Raw genomic sequence first — 10,858 nt, 5'->3', positions numbered from 1 at the left:
TTCAGAGCTCCTTTCTGTTTGCTAGATGGGCTGCTGCATGATTCGTGATGAGTGAATAAAGCCAGGAAGATCTTTAACACTTACTCAGTTGAACTGTGTTTTGTAACAGTAGTCAGTCCCTGTTTCTCGCTCTCCCCAGCTCCTGGCAACTATTAATCCACCTTCTGTGTCTATGGGTTTGCCTATTCTGGACATTTCACAGAGATGGAATCAAATAATAGGTGGTCTTTTGTGACTGGCTTCTTTCACTTAGCTTATTTTCAAGGTTCATCCACATTGTGGCATATATCAGTGCTTCATTTATGGCTGAATAATATTCCATTGTATGGATATCCCATATTTGTTTTTCCATTTTATCAATTGACATTCGGCTCTTATAAATAATGCTGCTGTCAACATTTAAATACAAGTTTTTGTGTGAACATTTATTTTCAGTTCTCTTGGGTATATACCCAGGAGTGGAATTCCTGGGTCATTTCAGTTCAGTTCAGTTCAGATCAGTTGCATCCACTCTTTGTGACCCCATGGACTTCAGCACGCCAGGCTTCCCTGTCCATCACCAACTCCCGGAGCTTGCTCAAACTTATGTTCATCAAGTTGGTGATGCCATCCAACCATCTCTCCTCTGTCGTTACCTTTTCCTGCCTTCAATCTTTCCCAGCATCAGGGTCTTTTCCAATGAGTCAGTTCTTTGCATCAGGTGGCCAAGGTATTGGAATTTCAGCTTTAGCATTAGTCCTTCCAATGCATATTCAGGGTTGATTTCCTTTAGGATTGACTGGTTTGATCTCCTTGCAGTCCAAGGAAATTTCAAGAGTCCAGCACCACAGTTCAAAATCATCCTAGTCCAATTCTTCCATCCATACATGACTACTGGAAAAACCATATCTTTGACTATATGGATCTTTGTAGGCAAAGTAATGTCTCTGCTTTTTTATATGCTGCCTAGGTTGGTCATAGCTTTTCTTCCAAGGAGCAAGTGTCTTTTAATTCCATGGCTGCAGTCACCATCTGCTGTGATTTTGGAGCCCAAGAAAATAAGTCTTTCACTGTTTCCATTGTTTCTCCATCTATTTGCCATGAAGTGATGGGACCGGATGCCATGATCTTCGTTTTTTGAATGTTGAGTTTTAAACCAGTTTTTTCACTCTCCTCTTTCACTTTCATCAAGAGGCTCTTGAGTTCCTCTTCGCTTTCTGCCATAAGGTGTCATCTATATATCTGAGGTTATATATATTTCTCCTGGCAATCTTAATTCCAGCTTGTGCTTCATCCAGTCTGGCATTTCGTATGATGTACTCTGCATGTAAGTTAAATAAGCAGGGTGACAATATACAGCCTTGACGTACTCCTTTCCCAATTTGAAACCAGTCTGTTGTTCCATGTCCAGTTCTAGCTGTTGCTTCTTGACCTGCATACAGATTTCTCAGGAGGCAGGTAAGCTGGCCTTTCCTAAGGTAAATTCCCATCCCTTGAAGACTTTTGCACAGTTTGTCGTGATCCACATAGTCAAAGGCTTTAGTGTAGTCAATGAGGCAGTGGATATTTTTATGGAGTTCTCTTGCTTTTTCTATGATCCAACAGATGTTGACAATTTGATCTCTGGTTCCTCTGTCTTTTTGGGCAATATGGTTACTCCATTTTTAACTTTTTGAGGAACTGTTAGACTTTTGCCCAAAGTGGCACCATTTTATATTCCTGCAGCAATCTATCAAGGCTCTAATTTCTCCACAGTCTCCTAACTCTTTGATTCTAACCATCCTAGAATGGCTGGTGTTTCATTGTGGTTTTGATTTGTTGTTGCTCAGTGTTCAACTCTTTGCGACCCCATGGACTGCAGCACGCCAGGCCTCCCTGTCCCTCACCATCTCCTGGAGTTTTGATTTACATTTCTCTAATTAATAATTAATAATTGCATTTCTCTTTTCCTATGCTTATTGACCACCTGCATTTCCTCTTTGGGGAAATGTCTGTTCAAATCCCTTGCCTATTTTTTAAATAAGTTGTATTTTTATTATTGAGTGGTAAGAGTTCTTTATATATTCTGGATATTAGACCTGTCAGATACATGATTTACAAAAATTTTCTCCCATTCTGTGGGTTGTCTTTTCAATCTCTTGATAGTATACAAGGAAGTACAAAAGTTTTTATTTTGACAATGTTCAGTTTACCTCTTTTTTCTCCCTCTAGCTGTTATGCTGTTGGTTTACTATCTTTGGTGTCATGTCTAAGAAGCCAGTGCCTAATCCGAGTTCAGAAAGATTTACACCTATGCTCTCTTCTTCCCAGTGTACACAGCATTGGTTATTGTAGCTTTGCAGTAAGTTTTGAAATGAGGAAGTGTGAGTCCTGCCATGGTGTTTTCCTTTTCACTATTATTTTAGCTGTTTGGTGTCCCTTGCAGTTCAGTATCAATTTGAGAATCAGTTTTTCCATTTCTGAAAAAAAAAAAATAGGGATTGCATTGAATCTGTATGGAAATTTGGGGGGGAAAATGCCCCCAAATTAATAATATTAAATGTTCTTATCTATGACCAAGGGATGTCTTTCCTTTTATTTAGGTCATCTTTAATTTCAGTCAATAATGTTTTATAATTTTCAGTTTACATTAGATTTGATTTTGCAAGTGACTCATAAAAGGAGATTATCATCTGCATCAGTTCAGTTCAGTTCAGTCGCTCAGTTGTGTCCGACTCTTTAGATTATCTTTTTTGCATCTAACTTCAAAACATTGTGTTATGAACTATGCATACTGACAAGTAGTTAAAACACAGATAAACAACCTGATAAATAGTTATGAAGCAAATACCCACCAAGAAATACATTATCAGCATACCAGAAACTTCCTCCCAGGCCTATTTCTTCCTCATTGGTCATTCTCTTGCTTTTTAAAAACTGTTCATGCATACATCCCTAAACAAAGTAGTATAGTTTGCCTGTCATCTAATTTTTTTTTTTAGGCCACACCACGTGGCTTGTGGAATCTTAGTTCTCTGTCCAGGGGTTGAACACAGGCCCTCAGCAGTGAAAGTGTGGACCTCCCCGAACTTTATATAAGTGGAATCACATGCTATGTTCCTTTTTGTACCTTCTATTTTGTTAACGTGTTTTTAAAATTTTAATTAGAGTTGACTTACAATGTTGTGTTAGTTTAAGGTGTACAGCAAAGTGATTCACACACACACATATATATTCTTTATTTACATTTTCTTCCATTACAGGTTATTGTAAGATATCGAGAATAGGCTCAGATGGTAAAGAATCTGCCTACAGTGCAGGAGATGCAGGTTTGAGCCCTGAGTCAGGAAGATTCCCTGGAGAAGGGAAGGGCAATCCACTCCAGTATTCTTGCCTGGAAAATCCCATGGATAGAAGAGCCTGCTGGGCTACAGTCCATGGGGTTGCAGAGTCGGACACGACTGAGCAACTATGACTTTCACTTTCACTTTCTGTGCAATATAGTAGGTCCTGTCAGTTATCTATTTTATATACAGGAGTGTATATATTTTAATCCCAAACACCTATCTTATCCCCCCCAGCCTGATCCCCTTTGGTAACCATAAATTTGTTTTCTATGTCTGTGAGTCTATTTCTGTTTTGTAAATAAGTTCATTTGTGTCATTTTGTCTCTTGTTTTTTTGCTCAATTTATTTTTGTGAGATTCATCTATGTTCTCACTGAAGCTGCAATTCTTTCAGTTTCATTGCCTGCCATACAGTATTCCATCGTATAAATAAAATATCTATCCCATCTACTGTTTTGGGACATGTTGGATTGTTGGACAAGCAATGCTGGGATAAGCATACATTCTTTTTTTAATCGGGGGGGGGGGGGAAGTTACTGAGAACAATTCTCAGCAGCTGGAACAGCGTATTCATGAACTTTGCTTTGCAGAGGTCAAAGAGCAGCTGCTTTCCTTCTGAGTCACTTAGGAAGCCCCTGACCTCCTCCTGAGAGGACCCAAGATCGTGAACAGCCCCGGGCTGTCAATGAAACTGCTCGGCTCTTTACTGGTGTGAATAGTTCTAAGCTTGGATTGTGCAACCAGCCTTGGCTTTGGCACATGGCCACGCAAGAGCCTGGAATGGACTCTCCCCGGATCATACCCATTTAAACCTTCAGAAGGTCTTGGAAGGACAAGGGGGGACAGGAGACGTCTTCTGGCAAGCATCTCTGTCACAGATCAAGTCAGACTAGATCTTTCCCGATTTACTGACATGAAAACCCTTCACCCACTTCCCCAGACTTTTATTATGTTTCATGTTTCTAGGGGAAAGCACAAGTGCCCCTCTCCCACTACCACAATTTGCAGTCGAGTTTCCTACATTTGGGGAAATTGCAGGGGTCAGCACATCTGAAGTGCAATGGATAAACCTCGTCCTGGGAAAACCATTTTTGAGATCATGGTATTTCTCTAGCCAGGTGAGCATGTGCTCAGTCGTGTCCAAGTCTATGCAACGCCATGGACTATAGCCTGCCAGGTTCCTCTGTCCATGGGATTTTCCAGGCAAGAAGACTGGAGTGGGTTGCCATTCCTTTCTCCACGGGATCTTCCGAGGCCAGATCGAACCCAGGTCTCCTGCATCTCCTGTATTGCAGGAGGATTCTTTACCGCTGTGCCACCTGGGAAGCCCTTCAGGGAAGTATAGCGGTTGGTTACTTTACATGCAAGTTTGAGCAAGAGAACCCTTGGCATTCTCTGCACTGGAAAACATTCAAACAACATTCATACTTCTCATTACAGGGGGAAAAATGGGGAAGACATGTAATGAAATAGCTTCAAATCACTTAGATTTAAGCTTGAGGCCAATTTTCCAGTCTGATGGCACTGATATTGCCCAGATAGGTCTGGGGACTAAGCAGAAGGGTGGGAATCATGACTCCCAAGTTGCTGGGTGATCTTAAGCTACCTAATGTAGCTCTAATTTAGCTCTGCGAAAAGGAGTCAAGGACTCTGGACACCTTGCCTCTCAACACAGGTGTTGGGTTCTGCTTCTCCCATCTCCATCCCAGGAAATGGTGGTCCTCAAAGGAGGCGTGACCCAGACAGCAAACCCAGAGAAACTCCTGGCTCCAAGCTTCCACTGACAGTTCCTACACACATGGAATGCAGGGTCCCATCAGCCATGTTTTAAGAGGCCTGTCCTCTCAGTCCTCCCCTTCCTTCTCCCTCCTTAGAGGAATTGGTAAAAAATCCAGATGGAATCTTCATTTGACCCTGAGTCATCTCTCCAGCATCTGCGCCAAGCCAGCCGGCAGATGTCTGCTGCTCACATGTCCAAAGGGGTCATGTCTAAAGGTCCTGGCACATCATGACAGCCCTCCTTGCCCTGCAGTTGTCTGGCTGCAGAACTAGGGGCCCAGACCCCAAGAGGCCCCATGGCCATGGCCAGCAGCCCAGGAACAGATTGGCTTGGGTTTGCTTCTCCCTGTCCTCTCACCCCAGAAATGGCACAAGGTTCTTCTCCCCTGTCAACTGCAAAGGGGATGGTAATCTTTAGTCTCTCAGATGAAAGAGCCTTAAATGATTTTCTGAGCTCAACTCCAACCTAAGCAGTAAGCTATGTATTTGATTTTTAACACTAGAACAGAAGAGGGACTTTTCCTTATGCTATTGGTAGAAATGTGGGCTGGCTAGCTCTCTCATTTCCCTCTTTGAAGGTGAATATGGCTCATCTTGCCCTTTACTATGTAGGTACCATGGTGAGCAACAGCTGTGGAAGAGGAACCTGGTTCACGTGGGCCCCTCTCCCTCCTCCCCCACCCAGCATCCTCAAAGGAGGTAGTGCAAACCCTGACACGCTCACGTGACCATTGAGCCACAGAGATGGAAAACCAGGGCAAGCTGACCAGCATAGTTGTGCAGTTGTAACTGAACAGGGTTCTTGGCCTCCTTGATCAATAGAAGTTGTTAAGAGGCCAGACAAGAAATTCAGGCAAGACTTTATTGGAGTGTCTAGTGTAGCAGGAGGGATGGAGAACGAGCAACAGGTTCCCTTGCTCGCTCCCTCTCTGTGGGGGGTGCAGGGGAAGGGGCAAGCTGGTTTCTTATATGGGATGAGGGGAGGGTTCCTTATATGGGGTGAGGGGAGGGTCCCTTATATGAGGGGAGGGGAGGGTTTCTTATATGGGGTGAGGGGAGGGTGTGTTCCTTATATGGGGTGAGGGAGGCCAAAGGGGTGGCTTAGGTGGTTTGCCCACCCCTTTGGTGGTGTTACAGGCAGGGGGCATGTACACTACCCTGCTTTTGCTCCCTGGCTCTTCAGACTTGACAGTTGGGGTTTCGGGTCTTTTTGTATCTTCTTGTTTATAACTGCATGCACAGTTATTTTTAGTCCCTTATAGTTTCTTTGTATTTTGTTGTTGGGAGAAAAGTTTGTCCAGGTGCAAATACTGCAGCAAAGGCTCCCAGGTCCCAGCCTGTCTCACAGACAGGGGCCTCCTCTTCAAGGGGCATGGCTGGTGGGTTTATTTCCCTACCAGAGAGACCCTCAGGGCTCAGGAAGATGTGTTTAAACCCTCACCCCTCCGTCCCCATTACCTTGAACCTTCCCCTCCTTACCCCAAAGTCTAAAAGCTGTTGCCGCCAGCTTGCTGTGCCCGAGGCCCTCCTGCCTGCGGAAGCCCTGAAGACCCTGCCTCTGCCAAGCTCCTGAACGGCAGCAGCTCCCAGGGTGACCACTACTGTGGTTCCCAGCTGCCTGGGCCAATTAAAGAATAGCAGGGGCACTTCCCTGGTGGTCCAGTGGTTAAGACTTCGCCTTCCTTATACAGAGTGAAGTAAGCCAGAAAGATAAAGAACATTACAGCATACTAACACATATATATGGAATTTAGAAAGATGGTAAAGACAACCCTATATGCAAAACAGAAAAAGAGACACAGAAGTACAGAACAGACTTTTGAACTCTGTGGGAGAAGGTGAGGGTGGGATGTTGTGAAAGAACAGCATGTATATTATCTATAGTGAAACAGGTCACCAGCCCAGGTGGGATGCATGAGACAAGTGCTCGGGCCTGGTGCACTGGGAAGACCCAGAGGAATCGGGTGGAGAGGGAGGTGGGAGGGGGGATCGGGATGGGGAATACGTGTAAATCTATTGCTGATTCATGTCAATGTATGACAAAACCCACTGGAAAAAAAAAAAAAAAGACTTTGCCTTCCATTGCAGGGGCTGCAGGTTCAATCCCTGGTCGGGAAGCTAAGATCCCACATGCTTTGCAGTCAAAAAAATCAGAACATAAAACAGAAACAATAGTGTAATAAATTCAGTAAAGACTTTTTAAATGGTCTACCAAAAAAAAAAACAAAAAAAAAAAACCTTAAAAAAAAAAATAGCTGAATCACTAAAGGGAACGCCTACTTTCCTTTATACCTCTGCGTGAGGACTCACTTTGCATGTGAGAGTGGCTGAAAGTACATTGCTGGCACCAGGAGTGAAGTCTCTCCTAGTGGGTTCTAGTCCTGCTGCTTGGCCTGGCCATGTTGGTGGACAGAATTCTAAAAATGCTCCCACTCAATTCTTAAGCCCTGGTCATTTCATCAAACACTAATCTAGGTACTCCTCTGAGGGGATTTTGAAGATGGAATTAAAGGTTTGTTATGACCGGAGTGTTCACACTCCCTTGCACTGCCAAATTTGTATACTGAAACCCTAATCCTGAATACAATCGTATTAGAAGATGGGGCCTTGGAAGGTGATTAGGTTTAGATGCGATGTGAGGATGGAGCCCCCTTAATGGGACTGGTGCCTCTGTAAGAAGAGGAAGAAACACCAGAGCTCCCTCTGTCCACTGTGTGAGGATATAGCAAGAGGGCAGCTATCTACAAGCCAAGAAGCAGGTTTTCCCCAGGAACCGAATCTGTCAGCACCTGGATCTTGGACTCCTGGCCTCTAGAACCCTGAAAAACAAATGTCTACTGTTTAAGCCACTCAGTCTGCAGTATCTTGTTATAGCTGCCAGAGCTAAGTCAGGTGGCCCATTAAGATACAAAGATGATCCATGTTGGCCTGAACCCTTTACAAGCAGAATGTTTTCTTTGGCCAGGAGTAGAGGAGGAAGTCGGAGAGCCTTGAAGAGTGAGGGAAGATTCCATCAGAGGGGCAATGGGTGTGAGGAACCAGCTGCCACCAGTGATGGTGTGAGTTGTTGTTCAGTCACTAAGTCGTGTCCAACTCTTTGTGACCCCAGGGCCTGCAGCACACCAGGCTGTCCTTCACATCTCCTGGAGTTTGTTCAAACTCATGTCCATTGAGTGGATGATGCCATCCAACCATCTCATTCTGTCACCCCCTTCTCCTCCTGCCTTCAATCTTTCCCAGCATCAGTCTTTTCTAATGAGTCAGCTCTTTCCACCAGGTGGCCAAAGTATTGGAACTTAAGCATCAGTCCTTCCAATGCATTGGAAGGATTGACTGGTTGGATCTCCTTGCTGTCCAAGGGACTCTCAAGAGTCTTCTCTTGTGAGAGGGCCTGTGAAATGCTACTAGGGGATGAAAGAGACCTGAACTCAGCCAATCCTTGAACAAGCTGAGAACACAGCCATTAACGTTGGAGTGTGGGAGACCCAGTTGAGCCATGACAGACTTCTGACCTTGAAGGTCTATGAGATAATAACTGGCTGTTTTACGAGCCACCAAATTGGTGCTGGAGAGGACTCTGAGAGTCCCTTGGACTGCAAGGAGATCAAACCACTCAATCATAAAGGAAATCAACCTTGAATATTCACTGGAAGGACTGATACTGAAGCTGCAGCTCTAATACTTTGGCCACCTGATGCAAAGAGACAATTCATTGGAAAAGACCCTGATGCTGGGAAAGATTGAGGGCAGGAGAAGAAGGGGGTGACAGAGGATGAGATGGTTAGATAGCATTACTGACTCAACGGACATGAATTTGAGCAAACTCTGGGTGATAGTGGAGGACAGAGAAGCCTCCTGGTTGCAGTCCTTGGGGTTGCAAAGAGTTGGGGACACAACTTAGTGACTGAAAAACAACAAAGTTGGTGTAATCTGTTACAAAGAAATAGAAAACAAATATTACACATGACCCAAAGGGGCTAATTAATCTTTCTAAGTCCCGACGTCTCATTCAGAAAATAAGGACAGAAAATCCAAAGGGTTGCTGTGAATAAGGGACATTGGGGCTTGTAGACAGATCCCTGAACTTGGGGCCAGAAGACCAAAAGTCACTAGTTATGTCACTTTTAGCAAGTTATTTAACTTCTCCTAGTCTCAGTTTCCACACTTCTAAAGGGGAGCCAATGGCAACTATGTTCTTAATAACTGAGTGACAGTTGGGCTCATGGCCACCCAGCCAAAGACTACATTTCCCAGAATCCCTTGCTAAGAGGTATGGTCACCTGCCCAAGGCTTCACCAATGAAATGAGAAAGCATGTGGGCTGCTTCTAGGGTGGACTTTAAAACATGGCACATGCCCTCCAGCTCCTGCCCTCTCCTATGACTGGAACACTGAGGTGCCAGCCACACAGCTTCAACAAGCAGACAAGGAACGTGACTTCCAGGATAGTGGAGAAGAAAGATGGTATGAACCCAGGTCCCTAAATTAGGGGGTTGCTGAGGCAGCCACTGGCTTGGCATGTGAGAGGGAAATAAACATGTTTTCTTGGAGCCCGTGGCTATTGGGGTTGGGGGGGCGGGGTGCTCTTATTACAGCGGTCTGCTCTCTGCCTTGACTAATTCAAGCAACTAGTACAGGGAAAACAGGTCCAAGGGTGGCAAAGAAGAATTGGGGATGTCATGTAAGCATTAATTAGCCCAGAGCCTCCGTTTCACCTAGGATTTTGTTTTGTAAAATGGAGCAATTATTAAAATATTAAGTGACTTTTTAATCCTCCTCAATAAGTATTACTTCAAGAATATGCTAGAAGTTCAGTGAATCAAGAGATTGTGGTGATTTATTCATTCCACAGATTATCTATTGAAGATATAACACTGAACAAAACAAAATACCCACTTTCGAGGAATTTTCCCGCTAGGCAGGAGGGAGGTGATAAACAACCAACAAATACATAATGTTCAATGGTGATTAGTATGGGAGAGAAGAGTAAATAAAAGGGTGGAGGCATGCCAGTGAGGGTGATGGGAACGTATTATACAGGTATCCAGAGAAGATCTCCCTGATGCCATAGCATTTGAACAAGATCTAGAAGTGAGGGAGTGTCCTGGGACACCCAGGGGAAGAACATTCTAGGCAGGGGAAACAGTCCAAGCAAATGCCCTGAGGAGGAGCATAGCCTATGTGTTCAGGGAATAGCAATGAACCTCTAGAGGGGGGATCAGAGGGCAGATAGATTATGAGGGCCCCACAGTCAACATGAGGAATTCAGCCTTTGCATGCTGAGAGTCCCTTGGACTGCAAGGAGATCAAACCATTCAATCATAAAGAAAATCAACTTTGAATATTCCCTGGAAGGATTGATGCTGAAGCTGAAGCTCTAATACTTTGGCCACCTGATGAAAAGAGCCAACTCATTGGAAAAGACCCTGATGCTGGGAAAGACTAAGACTAGTTCTAGACTAAGAACAGGAGGAGCAATTGAAGAGCTGAGTAGAGGGGTGCTCTGAGCTCCATGTACAGAGTAAAGCCTGACTTAGGGGCTACTGTGTCATTGAGATGAGGGGTGATGGAGGTAGAAATCAAGGATGTGTAGTTCCAGATGCAGAGATGATAGGATATATGGAGGGGTCAGGTGTGAGTGTGAGCAAATGAGGAGTCAAGGAAGATTTTAGAGTTCCAAGATGAAAGGGCAGACTTACTCTTGCCTAGAGGGGGCAGGTATGCGGAGGCAACAGAAGGTGCTCAGTTCTGGATGCCTTTGATTCCTATTGGACAA

General features: G+C 44.4%; 1 non-coding gene across 1 annotated transcript; it reads right to left on the bottom strand.

Moving 5' to 3' along the window:
- Positions 1 to 4,267: 4,267 nt before the first annotated feature.
- On the bottom strand, positions 4,268 to 4,430 carry LOC133069757 (U1 spliceosomal RNA). The gene has a single exon (XR_009695979.1). It is a non-coding gene; the product is annotated as a U1 spliceosomal RNA (small nuclear RNA).
- Between the last annotated feature and the right edge of the window lie 6,428 nt (positions 4,431 to 10,858).

Source organism: Dama dama, chromosome 14 (assembly GCF_033118175.1).
Source record: "Dama dama isolate Ldn47 chromosome 14, ASM3311817v1, whole genome shotgun sequence".
NCBI lineage: Eukaryota > Metazoa > Chordata > Mammalia > Artiodactyla > Cervidae > Dama > Dama dama.
Note: the sequence above shows the minus strand (reverse complement) of the source record. Positions and strands in the feature narration are given on the sequence as shown.